This window comes from Schistocerca americana, chromosome 3, assembly GCF_021461395.2.
Source record: "Schistocerca americana isolate TAMUIC-IGC-003095 chromosome 3, iqSchAmer2.1, whole genome shotgun sequence".
Classification (NCBI taxonomy): Eukaryota; Metazoa; Arthropoda; class Insecta; order Orthoptera; family Acrididae; genus Schistocerca; species Schistocerca americana.
Window position 1 is genome coordinate 725522281 of NC_060121.1, and position 18787 is coordinate 725541067.

Here is an 18787-nt window from a genome sequence, read left to right on the forward strand (position 1 = left end):
AGACTGCTGATTTTCTCCATGAGAAATGTTGTTGACCACTACACTAGCAATTTGGTGCTACACTTCAAGGACAGACTGATAAATATGTCAAAATTTTAAGCATCATTTTCTAGGAAACTATTGATTGTTGGTAAGTAAACCAACATAGTGTCCCTTTATTTTCACCCTTTCATCCTGCTAAGTTTTGTCTGTGCCACGGAGTGACCCACGACAGGTTCTCCTTGTGAGTTCACTCAAGTGGAATGTTAGCAGTATGTCAGCATCTATTCCTTTTACTGTTGATAGGGCACTTCACCCATCTCACTTACAAAGTAGTTAGCCATTGCATCTTTGTTTCTTGTTTCTGATACATTTCTTCTTCTTCCATCAAAGTTTGTGGCAAATCAAATCCTTTTGCAGTAGATGTATCCCAAGTTGGTGACATCCCGAACACAGCGTACTTTAGTTATATCAATAGCAAAAATTCCATTTCAGATTCACTGCCCCCTGGAGGGCACACCATTTGTTTGACAATATGTAAATAAAATAATTGAGACAAACTGGTAGCACAAAAAAGAATTTGTCACATATCACTAACTCTGCCTCTGAATCTACAATTGTCTAACTCTAGTTTTAAAACGAAAATAACTCTTCGTGCAATGTTAACTTAAAATATGTTTTTAATTGACTCCATAAACCAGATATGAAGGAGAAGCATGAGCCACAACTCTACCTAGTGTGCAGCCAGAGCATTGAGCATTGCGTGTTATGTCTCATCGTAGCTAAACGTCAAAAATATTGCTTATTTACTTGGGACTGAATAATGATATGGCCCTGTTTCCAGTGTCAAGGAAGGACCTAACATGCACCAAATGTAACTGGCTAATGAATACATTTTGCACTGCAAACTTTTTGAAATGTGTGAAGTACTTACTCAATTTCTAGTTATTAAAATAACTATAAGCAATACGAAGAAAGAGCCAGGTCATTACCAAGTTGAAGTATCTGACGACAAGGTGTAAATGAATCATTTCTTTTATGAAATATTTTCCTCAAAATCAAATGAGAAAGATTTGCACAATGGAGAATGAACGAAATCTCAAAACAGTGGTTTTTAGCCTTTTACATGAAAAGAAGTTTTACAGAGAAACTAACTACAGTGGCAGCTATAGCTTTGTTTCATCTACATAAAACATTACGTTGACTAAAGCAGAACACCTTTATCGTCCAATGAAGATATGGTGCCATGTTACTTCTACTGGTGTCAAGTTACTTGCGTGCCATGCTACTGCCATGTATCTTTTAATTCACATGACACGTCACTTGTGCTATTTTGGTGGGCACTCTATTTAAGCAGTTTCTGAGATGGGCCAAAGTGTGTTAGTGTGATTGTGTCTAGAATCAATTTAAATGTCTATATACTGCATAACTTTATTTAGGCTTTAATGCATCAATACAAATTTGCACTGTCATAATGTTTGACAGTAAGTCCTTTACTACCATCAAACTATTGTTTAAAAGAATACCCGTTTACTTACAGTAAGAAATACATTGAGGCCATTCAAATTAACACAAAAGCAGTTATACTTTTACTGGAATATGGGATCTTAATTCATCAGATGGGGCAGTGCAGAAGTGAATGCACCTTTACAACAATGATAACTTCTAAAACACTGGCCCAACAAATTTCTGGAGTTTGATACTGGGCAGTCTTATGTTCAATCTATCCTTCAAACGCTGCCAATGACAATATCGTGCCAGTTTCAACTGCACTAGCTGCTGCAATCCACTTACAAAGCCCAACCTAGGTACACAGTGATGTGCTCTGTATTACTGATGCACTAAAATAACTGCCTGATGGCCGAGCTAGCTACTCCAAGTAGTGTGGTACAACCACCAGATGTCTACACCTCTCATAACTTTGAAATGTCCTAGCTTTTATTTTTGATACAACTGGCTTTATCACTATACTACACATTTTCCTATTGAATTATGAGTTTATAACATGCATACACAATTTACATCAGGTATTTGTTTTATTACAATGCAACAAAGTGTGAGGTTGTGCCTTAGCTCATGCAGCAGATGGTTTTAAGGTTTCCATCTGAAATGTATGTGGAAGAGTCTGAGTTATCATGGATGCACATTCTTAAACTAGTGTTTGGGTAATTGTGCTTGGAAAACAAAAATGTACACCAGCTTCCCTTTTTTATTTTCCTGTTTGATTAGTCAAACTTTTATTTTATGTATTCTTTTCTACTTTATCCATATCTGCTTGCACATTTTGAACATTTTTCACCAAGTCACATTGCCAATGAATTTATATGGTTCACAAATACCATAACAGTTTGATGCCTTTTTTAAAGAATTTCTTGTTGTTGCCTTTATCTTTTTAGTAGTCAAACTGCTCTACCACAGAGTTGCTTTCAGTTTTTTGTGCCCAGTTTATAAGCATGAGGGATTTCTTCAGCAGTGTAATTGTGTGGTAAATTTGTTTTATATACGCTGATTAACAGTTCTTAAAACTTTTAACCCCAATATAATGAACAAATCTGTATAACTTCAAAAATATCTCTGTAATTCGTACTTCTTTGTCAGCTCAAATCATTTGTTGCTCTATCAAATTCTGATCACAGTGATGAATGTCAGTCTCTCTTAATCAATTGCTCTGCAAACGAGCTTTTCTCTGCTGTGCAAATTTTTGTTGGGTCCTGCCTTTCTTCTATGCTGACGAAAGTGCAGATAGGAAAATCTGTTGCAAACTTTAAAGTAACTTCAGGGAAACTGTTTTGCTTTCCACTTCATCACTTGTTTTCTTTTTTATTATTTAACTTTTCCCCTTTCTATACCTATGAAGGCTCCTCAACTGTAATTCCTCTCCTCTTGTAGTGAAGATCTTCAGCCTGCATGCTGAACGTGAATAGGTTGTCTGGCTGTTGAGGCAAGATGATCATTAGAGAGAAATCTCTGCTGCACATTAGCTGTATTATGCGTGCTTAGGCTTGAGACTTTCTAGGTTGACAGCCTTTACCCTTGCATCCCATTGCTCCTTTAGCTCAATTTCTAAAACTCTTAGGGGATGGTTATAGAACAAACTTGACTAAACAAGAGAGTCTATGAGGACAATCCTACGGATTATCTCTGCTCTAAACTGAGATCTAACTGTGGTAACAGAGCACTTTTAAATATATCAAGGATGGAGAGCACATCTGAAAAGGCACACTGAAATCTGTCAATACATTGTGCAGTGGCACCCAAACAATGTCTTGCCAAGTATGGTTCTAATCAGAATTCACAACTTATAAGATCCAGTCGTGTATACATATATGACACATTGTTTCCATTGTCTGAAATGCGGATATCACATTCATGTATAAGAGTAAACCTAACGGTGGTCAATATAAATGTTCAGCTGATGAACACAGAAAAATATTTCTGTCATCAGACGTTTGTGTCAACTGCTCAGGCAGCCATCTTGTTTACAGAATGGATTGCCCTGTAAATAAAAAGAAAACAAAGAGGAGTCAAAAGTAATAAGTAGGTAACATTTTGCTGAATCAACAAAAGCATATAAGACACAACAGCCCGAGTCTTCTACCCCTTATTCATATCAACTTTGAAGAAACTAGGGCAAATAATCAATGCTCATCATAGAAAAAAAGGTCCGATAGCAGCACAGTGATATGTACATGTAACTAACTACACATACAAGGATGCCATAGCTAGCAACAAGATCTGCTATCATCTCCTCCCCACTCCCCTCCTTCTCACTGTGCAATTATCTACATCAGTCACACTTTATATTTCATCCCACGGTGCGTTTGAAAAATTTTGAGTCGTGTCTTCATGTGAACAATGATATTATGTTACATGTTTGCTGACTGGATGCAGCCAGTTGTTTGTTTTTGGTTTCATTTTGCTACAAAAAAATGTAACAGGCACTTGTAAGCGTAATATGGCATTAAGATTATAAATTTTAAATGGCGATAGATTTGTTCCACTGCACAGAATCTTGTGGTTCATCCTAAATATACATTTTTAACTTAGGTTGTCTCACAGTACACGGACCAATAATTCATAAACAAACCACAGATTATAACGATGTAAAGATATAGTGCCTTGTCTCAGAGATTATTCATACAGATAACTATTACAAATTTTTTCATTCTTTACAACTACTTGTTTAAAAGTATTACTATTACAAATACATGACCGTTAAGAACATATAAAACTTGCAGGCTTAGTATCAACACAATATAATTCTTACCGTTTCTTTCCATACAGTGCTTTGGGAATTATCTTTCATTAAGGTAATTCAGGAAGTTGGAACTGGAAAGAGTTACAGCACATCATATATATCTGCGAAGCTCTTAAAGCACCTCACTGCCACTCTCTCAGATTTTTCATTTAGTGTGTTCTGTCCATGTTTTCTACTGTGAATGAAAATTTCCAGTTTTTCATAAAGACTGAGTTTGTGGCCTTTGTTTATTCTGTAAAGTATTATTAGACTGCCCTCTATGTTATCAAAGGATTGTCCTTTGTCCTGAATGTGTATAGCTACGGCAGATTTATTAGGTGTGTTATATCTAAATGCATTAATTTGTTCTTTGAATCCAGTTTGGAAGCTTCATTTATTAGGTGTGTTGTATCTAAATGCATTAATGTGTTCTTTGAATCCAGTTCGAAAGCTTCATTCAGTCTGACCGTTGTACTGTAGAGGGCACTGACTGCATTTTATCTTCTATACACTTGAGTTGGAGAATTTATCTTTACTGTTTTTTGTATTATGTGGCAGTGTATTACCTAATGCATTGTTGGTGGAGAAAGCTACTATCAGATGCACTGTCTCAATACATTAGCAATTTTTTGTGAAATAGTACAAAGTAGGGAAGGCCCACCGTCCTGATGTCTGTCTGCTTGTTCTGGTTATGTTTCTGTCTATTCCTTTCCTATCTTTTTTAGACATTTTTCTATGAGTGTAGGCTGAAAACTATTTGCAGCTGCTATCTGTTTGACACCCTCAATTTCATTTTGGTGCATTTCATTTCATGTAACGTAATATCATTGTTCCATCTGAAGATGAGAGTGTAAACTCTCAAAACTTGTTGCAGGATGAAATAAAAAGAGAGAGTGACAAAGATAATTGTGTTTTGAACTTTTATTGTCCTAAACAGTTGCAGTTCCTTACAGCAGTCAAACATGGATGACATAAAGTTAAGTTACTGTAGACTGTCAATTTTTCCATTCTGCAGGTTTTTACAATTTTATTTACAGATGTATTCATCGTTCATGAAGATTAGTAAAACTGGTTATAAAGTTTACATTTTTAGTTTCAAGTTAAGTGCTGAAAGTTAGGTAATGATGCCCACCAGTAATCTTGAAACACATAGGACACAAGAAGATAATGATGCCTACAGCAATCATGAAATATGTGAGATCCCATGCCAGCACCATCTGATCGCCATGAACTTAACCAAATGGTGATACCAGATGTAGTACTTTATGCTGCTGAGACAGAGATGATGTGTATGAAAGATTGCATTGGTAACTGCGCATCCGTGATAGACCTATTTTGCTGTTCCATTAGCTGGAGTTGGATAAGTTTTTTATGTTACAGTATTACAAGGGTTGCTGAAAAGCAATGCATCCACATTTTTTATTCTGTTCTCAATATTAGTTGAGGTATTACATGTCATGCATATTACTCAGTTGACTTTTCTGCTTCACTTATACAAGTTGCAAACCTCTGCCACTAGATGGTTATAAACTGTAGCATGTCACATTACAGTGTCTAACATAACAATGTCAGTGCGTGAAAAACACTGGGTTGCTCAGGCTCGCAATGAAGGAAACAGTGATGATAACCTCAAAATGTGTGACTTAGTTCAGAGTTGACATATGTGTACAGCAGCCAACGAAATTCAATAGTGTCAAGTAGTTGAACTCATCAAAGAAAATTATTGGATAACATAAGGCACACACAAGTGCTGTGATATCTGCAACAATCCAACACCTTGGGTTCACTGTCATCGATCATCCTCTACACAGTACCAACTTCACCCGGTCCGATGTTTCCAAAACTTAAAGAATACCTTTGAGGACTTCACCTTGAAAATGATGAAGCAGCACAAGCGGAGGTGAGGTTGTGGCTCCATCAACAAAATCAAACATTCTACAGTAACGATGTCAACAAACTAGTCTCTTATTGGGAGAAATATGTTTATCACTTTAGATATGATAAAAATACATATGCAGACATGAAGAATAAAGATGCAGAATGTTAATAAAGTTTGTTTGATTTAAAAAGCTTTAAGAGATTTCACCTAAAAAGTCAGAGGCATTACTTTTCAGCGCACCCTTGTATAACTGATTTTTGCTATAGAACCCCAAGAAAGTGCATGATCCACTCTCTCATCTTTCATTGCCATTAGAGGGTACAATTATTGCTTCATGTCTGATTAACAATGGATAAATGAAGTGTTGTTTAAGTAATTATGAGACAAGTATTTTTAATGACACTGGATAAAAATTCTCCTTCGCAGGAGAGCTTCTGTAAAGTTTGGAAGGTAGGAGACAAGATACTGGCAGATGTAAAGCTGTGAGGACCGGGCGTGAGTCGTGCTTCGGTAGCTCAGATGGTAGAGCACTTGCCTGCGAAAGGCAAAGGTCCCAAGTTCGAGTCTCGGTCAGGCACACAGTTTTAATCTGCCAGGAAGTTTCATATTCTTATGTATTTTAATGTAACTGACTGTTGTTGTCGTTGTTGTTTTTTTTTTATATACAGTTACTTCCCAACTAGTGTTGCCTGAAGTGTAACTAATTTAAAGAAAATTTATGTACAAAACCAGGGCAGATTCAATCTAGAGGATGAGAGATTTTGTTTTAGAGTTTTGCATTTTGGTATTATTGCAGTTAGTACATGGCACTTCATTGGGCTACATAAAGACTTGCACCAAAATTCACAACTTATAACATTTTCAACAACACAGGTAAACATCAACGATACATACTAGTCTTTATTGCTGGAACATTTCAATAGTACCTATTTATGGATACTTTAGCTTGTCTCCCAGCCCTGGAAAAACACCACATCACCTGCAGTCCATCATCTGGATGTTGAAGGACTGGACAGTATACACCAGCTTCTGGTTTTACACACAAAACAGTGTGTCAGTTTCAAGAGTTCTAAGTGTTTAAAATGCCTGACGCTATGCCAAGCTTTAGGGACTGAGGTTCCTGGGGTTTTTGTATCATTATAAACTGGCTTAGCAACTAGAGCACTGAAAGCATGTGCCTTATCCGTGTGGAGCTTGGTTTAAATTACTGAAGATAACTGACACTACAACTAATGAAACAGCTGCTTGCACTGCTTACATAGCCACACGGATAGCACACAGATGCACATAGGCCACAAAGTTGGAATGTGCACAGGCTCAGTGCTGTTCCATAGTGGGCTGCACTGCACTGTGAAGTAAGTAACCCCCATGTTTCTTCAATCAAGTGGAAGGGGCCACACAAACTTTTGTTTGCACATGGCAAGTGGTTGCCCATTGAAAGTGTCTGACAGTAATGAGTCTTGCACACTAAGATGCAGTGCTTTAGCAGCTTGCCTTTGAGATCTGAACACAATATACCTCTTGGCATAACATATTCAAATGCTTCAGACACAGGACCTGACTGTGTAATACATTGAGGTACAAAAGTCATGGGTTACTTCCTAATTCTGTGTCAGACCTCCTTTTACCCATACAGTGCAGAAACTTGACACAGCATGTGGAGTGTTTAATAGTGTCTGATGGTTGCTGTAATGTTTTGACTACTTGAGCAATGTCTGTTCTAGACCTATTACTCCATGCAGCCACACCTAACACTGCAGCTTTAACATCCCTTTATTAGACTGGTCTAAGTATTTAGCCTTACAACTCTAGTGATTTATCTCAGGGTCCAGCTATACTATGCCCTGTTCTTCCTCGGCACCTAACTTCTTTCTTCTGTGCAGATTTCTATAAGTGAAGTGGCTATAAAACAAAACAGTGCTTCTCTACTTAGGTGAAGTGTAGAGTGTTTCCAACCACAAACTTTCACAAAAGATTACATGGGAACCAATTAATATTACTGTCTCAAGGACTTCTTGTTAACATTCTGTGAATAGTATATAACAACAATTGCTTATATACATCATATTCATCTTCCTTGGCGACAGAAATCATCTATGGTGTGAGAGTTCCTTCATTCCTCCTTGCTCCGTGGAGATTATAAATGCTCTCCAGCAGATAGACCTAGAACCTGTTGAGTAATAGCTTCCCTCAGTCTGTGGCCCGATGTTTACAAACTAATTGCAATTGTGCACATCTTTATTCCGAGATCTATATTTGACGTACATGATAATGCCCTTCCATGAACGACATGGACCCCTACATACCCTTCCAAAAAAAAAAAAAAAAAAAAAAAAAAAAAAAACCCATGTCATGATCATACACTTAACAACGAATCACTACAAACATACATGGCTCTAATTAGACTTTTCAATAATTCACTTGTTTTATATTTAATAGTTCCTCGCGTAGTGACAGAGTGAACCATAATTACATTGCTTTCTTGCAGAGTACTTTCAGCTCTTTAATCATTAATCCCATTAATTTGTATTCTTGCCTTTGGAGGATGCAATTGTTACATTTTAAAATAAAAAATCAGAGTATGCACAGACTCAAATACTCATGTAAACTATAGAGTTAGCTAATTTTTACTTTATAAATTTATAATCCAGTTTGGAGGAGATGCTCCCTTAAGCAGGTCCTTACTCCTTTTCTTAGTGAATATTACCCTTAAGCATTTCTCCCCCACTGAGGGCTAGCTTTCGGGGAATTCAGTACTCTTTTTCCTTTTATTTCAGGTCGATGTGATGTACCTCTCCTTTCTTGTCAAGTGGTCGGGGCCTTCGGTCCACTCGAAATTAGCATAAGCTCCCTTCTTTGGGGATTACTTATCCACAACTCCCATTCTGAAACACCTTACCCTCCTTTTCTACTACTTTATTGAGTACTTCAGTACCTTCCCCCCCCCCCTTCCCCCATTGGAGGTTAGAGTCCTCCCTCAGGCATGTGTGTGTGTGTGTGTGTGTGTGTGTGTGTGTGTGTGTGTGTGGTTTTTTTTTTCCCCCTCTGTGGGCGGGTGGGTGGGCACATGTGGTACTCTCACCTCCCCCGAGTCACAAGAATAGCCTATCGTTGTTGTCATCATATGTGAAATCGATCAATCCCTTGCCAGTCCTGCGGTTGTAGGTTGTAAATTTTACTGTATAGACTAAAAATATGGGATCCTGCAATTGGAACTTAGCATATGGACAGAGGGAAGATAAGATTTGGTACTCCTAATGGAGATGTAAGAAAAGGAGAGAGAGACAGATGTGTTAGGATCAAAGAAGAAAAGAAATGGATTCCCTTACCACCGGAAACCCAGAGGGCTCCCATCTGTTAAGATACTTCACCGTCGAACCGGAGGGAGAAATTGTTCAACATTCCCCACACAACAAACTTGCCATGGCTTCACCTTCGCAGAAACCCTGAAAATTGATCCTAACAAACTCATGAAATGCAATGGAGTAGGCAAGTATATTCACATAAGTCGTCGTCAACGGCCAGTATAATTTCTGTAGTCAGTCTACTCGTCGATCAATACTTGATCGAGGTGATATCACTACCCGGGATTAATATCCCTTAAAAAAGAATCAGTACAAACCCTTCCCTTGTTTTTACCACATGATGATAAATAACCTGCCTCTTTGGTCAACAATCTTACACTACAGGAATACTTAAACGGCTGATTAAATAACAGTTGACAATATTTGTTTACACACTTTCACCATTAAGATCAGTTTTTGTTGTTGCTGTGTTTCTTTCACAAGTTATACTGCTTTAACATATCAATATTATATAATTCCTTTTCTCAATTGGTTTCTGGATCAACCAAAAATTGCTTTGGGATATGGTACATTTAAAACTTTATATGGACCATTTTATAGAGGGAAAAACTTGTGTGTGTGTGTGTGTGTGTGTGTGTGTGTGTGTGTGTGTGTGTTTCTTCAGTTTGAGTTATGGTGTACTTCCTTAATTAGTACCAAGTCATCTCTATCAAAGGAAGGTGTAGCTTTTTCATTATACTTATGTAACCCTTTACCTGCTGCTAGCTGTAAATTTTCTTTTACAACATAAGCTGTCTCCATGTTGTCTCCATGTTCATTATTATCATCATCTGGCCATTGAAATAATTTCAACAGTAACTCACCTGTGAATTTAACTTGCATTATTTCAATGGGAGATAAACCAGTAGGTAAATATAGAAGTTCATTTAGTATTGCTTGGAATTCTGGTATTTTCTGTGCCCAAGTTTTATGTCGGTTTGAACAGTATGACCTACATAACTTACCATTTCTTTCATCATATGCTCGCAAGGGTTACTTTGCAAGTACTTTCGAGATAGTAATGAGTCTCTCATTTTTCCATGCTAAAAACTCTTTAAATGCTTTACTTACAAACTGTGGGCCATTGTCTATCAACAATCTATGTGGCTTTCATGTCTCCAAGAAATATTCCGAAATCTATTCACTATCTCTGTATTGGCATGTCTAATAGAATAGAGTTTAACACATTTAGACCAACACTCAACTAGTATAAATGTGTAAGTTCCCCCCCCCCCCCCCTACTTGTTGGCAATTGGCCAAAGAAATCAGCAGCTGTGAGGTCATGTAAACCTTTAGGTATTATTGGATATAACTTATATATTATTGCTCGAGTGTTGTTTTTCATTGAGTGGCAAGTTTCACAAGTACATAGTACAGACAATATTTTTTTACTTACGTTCTTAAAGTAGTAAAATTTTACCACATGTTGAACACATTTTCGTACTTGAAAGTATCCTTATCCTTGATTAACAAATGCAATTAAATCTAGTTCTACAGATTTTGGTATACACCGTCTCCATTTGAATCTAATTTTCTTTGCTCTTCATAACAAAAGATGATTTACCATAAACCATTCTGCTACACCATTATCAATTGTCCCTCCTTGGTCTAAGGTTTTCCACTTATTACAAAAATATGGATCATCAGTGATGTCCTCCTCTGTTCTTAAGGGTAGGTTTCTTACTTCAGTACAACATATTGATGAAAAATTAATGTTGAAGTAATTCCAGGACCTTCCGTTCTTACCCAATCATTCATGATTAACGGTAAGTATGATAATGCATAAGAAACATTTTGTGAACCCTTTATATACTTAATTTCAGTTTTATAGTCTTGCAAAAATAGTATGCAACATATTGATGTACTATGTAGTAGTCGACTTTCCACAACAAATGCTAGTGCTTGGTGATAAGTATACACTATTATTTTAGATCCTCAAATTAGTTTGAAATTTTTTATACTCCACACTATAGCAAGTAATTCTTTCTCTGTTGCTGTGTAGTTCAACTCTTATTTGGTTACAGCTCAGCTCACAAAAGCTAGTGTATTATGTTCTCCCATTCTAATATCCCACTTTCCCTGAAACAACTCGCACACTATTCCATACTCTGAGACATCAGTACTTAAAAAGTTTGTCCATCTGTAGTTGTTTCAAAATGGGTGCCTCTACTAGAGCTACTTTAATCTCAATAAAGGCCTTAGACTCTTCATCTCCCCAAATCCATTTTTTTTCACTAAGTTTAATAACTTAGGATTATTCACAGGTTGTCATTGAAACTACGCCCTATAGAATCCCGCTAGTCCCAGAAATGCTTTCAATTGTTTCGTACTTTTAGGTTCTGGACATTCTTTTATGGCTCTTATCCTGTCTTGATTTGCTTTTATTCCATTTAAGCCTACTAAGTGGGCAAGAAACTTACGTTCTTCTCCCCCAGAAATCAACTTTGACAGTTTTGTAGTGATATCTTTAATATAAAACCTTGCTAATGTTCTAACCCCAGTAAATCACAATGTTCTTCCCTTGTCTTGGACACTACGAGTATGTCATCTACATGGATTATTAGGTCTTTCAATAAATCCTTACCCAGCACAGCATCCAAGGCTCTCATGAATACCAACATAGATATTTAATCCAAAGGGTAACACTCTTACCCATATACGAAAAAGCAGTAAATTTCTTCGACTTCTCATAGGTTTGACTTGCCAGTACCCATCCATTAGATCCATCAAGCTAAAATACTTTGCTTGCTCAAAATTTGTTAACATTTTGTCTGTACTGACTGATAGATTTCTTTCTGGTTCTATGTGCTTATTGACAATATGCACGTCTAACAGCAGATGTACTCCCTCAGCCACTTTATGCAGGACTAATAATGAGTAACTGCATTCTTTCAAACTTTGTTCTATTATTCCACCTTCTAACATTTTATTAACCTCCTATTGTACGGATGGTTGTATACTTAATGGTACTGGATAGGGTTTACAGCAAAAGGGTGATTCGCCTTTGATCTTAAAACTAAATGTATAGTTACGTAATACTCCAGATTTATCTGAGAAAATTTTACTATACAACAACAATATATGGTACAGATTATTCTTCTGCAACTCAGATAAGAGATCAGACTCATTAGCTTTCATCCTAATTAGTTCTTGTAATGTACTTTGTGTAACCAAATTGTTCTCTAAATCCATCACAGTGCTTCTTGTTATGAGGTGGATGTTGTGTGTCTTGGTATTAACAGTAATCTTCTCACTAAATGTCACTACAAATACTTGGTTATGATAAGTACATGTTAATATCTGTGCTGAAAAATCCAATATTAATTTAAATCTTATCAGCCAATCAGTGCCTAGCAACAACTGCAAATTTACATTAGGCACCACTAAGCAATTCATTCACAGTAGCCCAACCTCTAAATACCTTGCCAATACCTTTGCTAGATGTATTTCGTTTATTGGGTTATCTAAATACTTAGATCTTGTTAGATGCCATTCGATATACTTTTTGAAAATGGTTCAGGTCTAATAATTGTAGCATCACTTTCTCTTGTATTGTTTTAGACCAATATTTACACTTTAATTTCTCCTGAAAATCATCCCATAAGGTAAACTCTTCTGAATGGGTGTTACACCACTCAGCAGCATCCCCCAGTAAATAATTCAACATGAAATTATCTTTCTAGAGTCTTCCCATTTTTGTGGTAATGACCTGGAAAACACTCACAGGAAGTACATTGAATATACATCCCCATGGTTTGAACTTTATAAAATGCTTATAGAAGTTCATTCCACTTCCCAACAGCAATGCCTCTAAAAATGCTGTTGCATAGAAAGATATACTTTTTAACTTGACTTTCTGTTAATTCCCTTCTAGTTTTTGCCAATTCATCCCATAGTCTTTGAAATTCATTGGTGTTGTTAGCAAGTCCCTCCCCAGAAAGCTGCCCATTTCCAAAGTGTGTGAAGTTTCTTGAAATTTTTTATCTAACAACGCTTTTATTTTTTCCTCCAAACCTGAATGTATCTCATGCGAATATACAGAATCTGCATCGTCCCTTCTCTTCTCCGAAATTTCTATGCTCATTTGTGCATCTGACATGTGATCTTTTACCAACTTACATTCTGTTTCTGCAAAGTTATGTAAACTATCTACATCCATTTGCAAATCTTTAATATGTTCATGTACATCTTCTTGAACTAAGTCACATTGTTTCAAGACTTTAGTTTGTATTTCTTGTCTTAACAAGTTGAGTCTTTGATGTAGCTTATGTCCTAAACGTGTACCTAATGCTTCATGAGTGTCTCTCATCAAAGTTTCTAATTCTTATCTCAAATACTAACAAAGAGATAGAGGGGCTGGCCAGTACTTACCTCAGCTCAGTACAGCCGATAGATACACATAAAACAGAACTGAAAATTTACATTCCTAGCTTTCGGAACTTTGTTCCTTCATCAGGGAGGAGAGAGGGGAAAAAAGGGAAGAAGGGAAAGTGGATTCAGTTACTCACAACCCAGGTTATGAAGCAACAGGGAAAGGTCGATTTCTTGTTGCTGGCGATATTTTTGTGCCATTGGCTATCTTTCTCTGCCACAAGAAAAATTTTTTGGGACATTTCTGCCCCACCCGCGATCTTTTTTGCGGCACGCGCGATTTTTTTTGCGGCACGCGCGATCGCTTTTGCGGCACGCGCGATCGCTTTAGCGGCACGCGCGATCGCTTATGCGGCACGCGCGATCGCTTTTGCGGCACGCGCGATCTTTTTTCGCCACTCGCTATCTCTGTTTTTGAGCTACGTCTGTTCCTTTTCCCCTGATCTGGACATACTTGCTTGGTCTGGTCAACTTTTTCCGTGTTTTTCTTATTTACTGGTCTTCCTTTGGTATTGAACATTACCAACACAATTTCATTCCTTCTCGTCCTTCCCTCGGTGTTTTACTCCTTCTTATGATTACTATCTCAACTTTAGTTATTTAATTTCCCTATCCACCAGTTACCCACTATGTACCCTAATCCTATACCACATTATTTACATTCATTTCGGAAACATGCATTCACTGTAGCCAAACTGCAATCCCACATACTTTTCCTCCAGTCCTGCTTAACCTTTGGAATTACCCCTAAAGGGCTTACCTTAAAAGTTCCCATCTCTGGGTGCAATTCCTCCTTCCACCAGTCTCTCCTGGACTTCCAGAACCTTCAATCCTTAACCCTTACCCAACTTGTCCTGAATCTCTACACTACTTCATGTAACCACCACTCCCAACAGCTCCTATCTCTCTTCAAAGTCCTCCACCTCTCAAACCCTTGCTTGGAGAACACACTGAGGAACATCATCCTAGAAGCCAGCTGCAAACTTGAGTTCCATGCCACACAACACCTGAAAAAACTATCCACAGTGCTAGTGCAACACCTAAGAAGTGGGGTCCCTCTCCCTATCCCTCACAAACACCAACCACAACAGAACCTTCAACAAACCCCCCTCATAGCCAACAAACCTAGCCTAGCCACCCTACTCAATCTCCCCATCCCAGCACATACCCCACACAGACCAAATCTCAACTATAACCACAGTCAAATGCCACATATCACCAGTCCCAATTCAGTCCTAAACCTCTCATCCAGATCCCTCTCTCCTCCAGAGACATCTGTTCTATCAAAAGGCTTAACCTTTAGCCCCACACCTAAATTCAACCACACTGCCCTGGTTAAAGATCTCCTCTCATTCACCCGGAACCTCAACTGGAAATATCACTTCACTACCCAAACACAGCCCCCAAGTACTAGACCCAGTGTTGAACCCTGTCTAGAACAGTTTCGACTGCCTTCTCAAAGGGATCCTCCTCCCCTCCCCCAAAACCATCCCTTGCAGACATTTCAGGAATTCCTCACATCCAGTGTTGCCTCCCAGTCCTTCTTGAAGATCATCCCGACAACCCCCAACATCACCCCAGCTGAATCCCGTGCCATTAAAGAGCTGAAAATAGACCACTCTATTGTCATCCTCCCGGCGGATAAAGGCTCCACAACTGTCGTACTTGACCGTGTGGAGTATGTGGCAGAAGGACTGCGTCAACTCTCTGACACCTCAACCTACAAAACTGTTACCCAGGATCCCATTCCCTCCATCCAGACTGAGCTGCAAAAAATCCTAAAAATCCAAGGTCCCTCACAAGGCCTCACAACGGCTTCCATACACTTACTCACTCCACCTGAGCCACGTACCCCTACCTTCTACCTATTACCCAAAATCCACAAAGAGAACCATCCTGGCCGTCCCATTGTAGCAGGCTTCAAATCCCCAACCGAACGTATCTCAGCTCTGGTAGACCAGCACCTACAACGTATCACCCGCAGACTCCCATCTTACATCAAAGACACAAACCACTTCCTAGAACGCCTCAAATCCATTCCCACTCCTCTCCCACCTGAAACCTTTCTTGTCACCATAGATGCTACATCCCTTTACACAAACATCCCACATACCCATGGTCTCTCTGCCCTTGAGCACTACCTCTCCCAACGCCCACCCGAAGATCTTCCAAAAACCTCGTTCCTTATCACACTTACCAACTTCATCCTCACCCATAATTACTTCACTTTTGAAGGCCAGACCTACAAACAAATCAGGGGAACGGCCATGGGAACCAGGATGGCTCCCTCCTATGCCAACCTCTTCATGGGCCGCATGGAGGAGGCTTTCCTGAAGACCCAACAGCTGCTTCCCCTGGCCTGGTATAGGTTTATAGATGACATCTTTGTGGTCTGGACTCATGGTGAAGAAACACTCCTTAATTTCCTCCATAACCTCAACTCCTTTTCGAATCTGAATTTCACCTGGTCCTTCTCCAAAACCCAAGCCACCTTCCTGGATGTTGACCTTCATCTTGTTGAAGCTCACATCCACACCTCTGTCCATATCAAACCCACAAACAAACAACAGTACCTTCACTTTGATAGCTGCCATCCTTTCCACATCAAACGCTCCCTTCCCTACAGCCTAGGTATTCGTGGCAAACGTATCTGCTCCAGTGACGAATCCCTCAACAACTACACCAATAACCTGACCAGTGCTTTCCTCTCCCGCAACTATCCTGCAGACCTTGTCCACAAACAGATTTCCCGAGCAATACATTCCTCCCCGTCCAACAACAATGTTCCTACCCCCAGACCACACAGAAGCATCCCCCTTGTCACCCAATATTATCCTGGCCTCGAAAACATCAACAAATTACTCTGCCAGGGATATGACTTTCTCAAGTCAACCCCTGAAATGAGATCATCCCTTGACAAAATTCTCCCCACACCACCCAGAGTTGCCTTTCGTCGCCCCCCTAACCTCCGTAACATCCTTGTTAAACCCTACAATATTCCCAGACTACCTTCTCTACCCAGCGGTTCCTACCCCTGTAACCGACCCCGCTGCAAAACCTGCCCCATGCATCCGCCCACAACCACCTACTCCAGCCCCACTACTGGTAAAACATACACAATTCAAGGCAGGGCTACGTGTGAAACTACACATGTCATTTATCAACTGACGTGCCTGCACTGCACAGCCTTTTACATCGGCATGACAACAACCAAACTGGCTGAGCGAATGAACGGACACAGACGAACTGTCCGCCTAGGAGATGCCCAATACCCAGTAGCGGAGCATGCCCTCCAGCATAATTCTAGGGACCTAGGAACCTGCTACACCGTATGTGCCATTTGGCTTCTCCCACCCAACACCAGTCCCTCTGAACTGCGGAGATGGGAACTTGCACTCCAACACATCCTTTCATCCCGCCATCCCCCTGGACTGAACCTACGTTAAACAACCTCACTCCCATTCACTCTTCAGTCTTCTCCTCTTTCCCTTTCCTCTTTAGCCATTCACGCATCTTTTCATCCTACATAGTTGTGTTTATCTTTATACTTTACTTCTGTATGCATCCTCTTTGGTTTGAAGCCGGCACAGTACTTACAGTAGAATATCTTTGGCTTCCCTCTGACAACCATGCCTCCATCCTTGCTACCCTCCCTGTTTACCTTTCCCTGTTGCTTCATAACCTGGGTTGTGAGTAACTGAATCCACTTTCCCTTCTTCCCTTTTTTCCCCTCTCTCCTCCCTGATGAAGGAACAAAGTTCCGAAAGCTAGGAATGTAAATTTTCAGTTCTGTTTTATGTGTATCTATCGGCTGTACTGAGCTGAGGTAAGTACTGGCCAGCCCCTCTATCTCTTTGTTAGTATTTGTTTCACATCTTATATGAGATTTTCCATTAATCATTTAATTCTTATCTCAGTTTGTTTTGGTTTTCCATTACTTGCTCATGAGTCCAGTTTTTGTAATAACATTTCCATAGTGACTTTTGTCGCCATTTTCCTTGTTATTATCAGCATAAACAAACTCAAATACTACCAGATCACCGCACTACAACAAAAAAACAATTTTGAAGTGAAATGCTGGTGCACCTCACCATGGTCTGGTCATCGACAACTGCATGGTGACAATGCAGTGGTTTAGAGAACATGCTGATGTTGTGATTGTGTAGTCTGACTCTGGTGATGGATCAATCGTTGACAGCTGCGTGCCGACAGGACATCACTAGCTGTGTGTTCGCTCTTGGTGTGTTGTCTATGGCTACGTGTTTTGTCATTTTAGGTAGATGCTCTTAGCACAGGCGCATTGACGTTGTTGTTAATTATCCCTGTTGCCTTTGGCAACATGTCTATTTGCTGATTTATTACAGAATTTCTTCCTTTCAATCTGTTTTTTATCTGCCACTTTCGACTTATAACCAAATGGTCGCCACATGGAGTGTTTATTAGTGTCCGATGATTGCTGTATTAAGCTAGTGTGGCGATGTTTTGACTACTTGAGCAACATCTGTTCTAGACTTATCACTCCATGCAGCTACACCTAATGCTGCTGCCTTAACACTCCTTTATTAGATTGGTGTAAATATTCAGTCTTGCAACTCTAGTGATTTATCTCAGGGTCCAGCGATACTGTGTCCTGTTCCTCCTCTGCATCAAACTTCTTTCTTCTGTGCAGATTTCTATAAGTGAAGTGGCTATAACACAAAACAGTGCTACTATACTTAGATGAAGTATATATTGGTTCCAAATAACTCTGTATATTATCCCAAACTTTCACAAAAGGTTACAAGGGAACCATCTAACATTACTGTCTCAAAGACTTCTCGTTAACATTCTGTGAATAGTATACAACAAAATCACTTATATACATCATACTCGTTTTCCCTGGTTCTGGAGATCTTCCATGGTACCAGAGTTCCTTCATTCCTCCTTGCTTCTGCAGAGATTACAAACACTCTCCAGCATATAGACTCCGTACCTGTT

General features: G+C 39.1%; 1 protein-coding gene across 1 annotated transcript in view; it reads right to left on the bottom strand.

Annotated features, from left to right (window-relative positions):
* Positions 1-1309: 1309 nt before the first annotated feature.
* Positions 1310-18787, bottom strand: part of LOC124606753 (transmembrane protein 237-like) — a 70537-nt gene continuing 53059 nt past the window's right edge. The window contains exon 6 of the mRNA XM_047138800.1: positions 1310-3475. The gene's annotated coding sequence lies outside the window, so the exon portion shown is untranslated. The remainder of the gene's footprint in view (positions 3476-18787) is intronic.